Source organism: Penaeus monodon, chromosome 30 (assembly GCF_015228065.2).
Source record: "Penaeus monodon isolate SGIC_2016 chromosome 30, NSTDA_Pmon_1, whole genome shotgun sequence".
Classification (NCBI taxonomy): domain Eukaryota; kingdom Metazoa; phylum Arthropoda; class Malacostraca; order Decapoda; family Penaeidae; genus Penaeus; species Penaeus monodon.
In genome coordinates, this window is record NC_051415.1 from 35,636,778 (window position 1) to 35,637,186 (window position 409).

Sequence of the window (409 nt, forward strand, 5' to 3'; positions counted from 1 at the left end):
GTCTGACTGACTCCCTCCCTCCTTCCCCTCTTTTCCTCATCCAGTGATATTTATGAAATCCAAAAGCAGTAGCAGAAATGTAGTTGTAGAAAATGAAAGTAATGGTGTCCTGGATGAAAGATGGCAATAATCTGCTATCCACTAATTTGTATAATTCAAGTAACATACGTGGGAGCATTTCAAATAGCTAAGAGTTAATAACCTTTTAATACTGCCTCTGCAGGAAGGTGGAATTCATTATCCTTTTATGATATTTGATTCTGTCAACCAATGAGTGAAATTGATTACAAATTACTATCTGAAAATGATTGTGGATATGTTATCATTTGTAAATCCTATTAGCTTGTATATTAATGTTTTTTTTTCTTTACAGGCTCTAAAATGGGCAGCCTTTTTAAGTGGTAAGTCA

The 409-nt window shown here is 34.0% G+C and overlaps 1 long non-coding RNA gene across 1 annotated transcript in view; it reads left to right on the forward strand.

Moving 5' to 3' along the window:
- LOC119592752 overlaps positions 1–409 on the forward strand; it is a 2,017-nt gene that overhangs the window by 109 nt on the left and 1,499 nt on the right. The window contains exon 2 of the long non-coding RNA XR_005230456.1: positions 374–401. This is a non-coding gene — a long non-coding RNA (uncharacterized LOC119592752). The remainder of the gene's footprint in view (positions 1–373; positions 402–409) is intronic.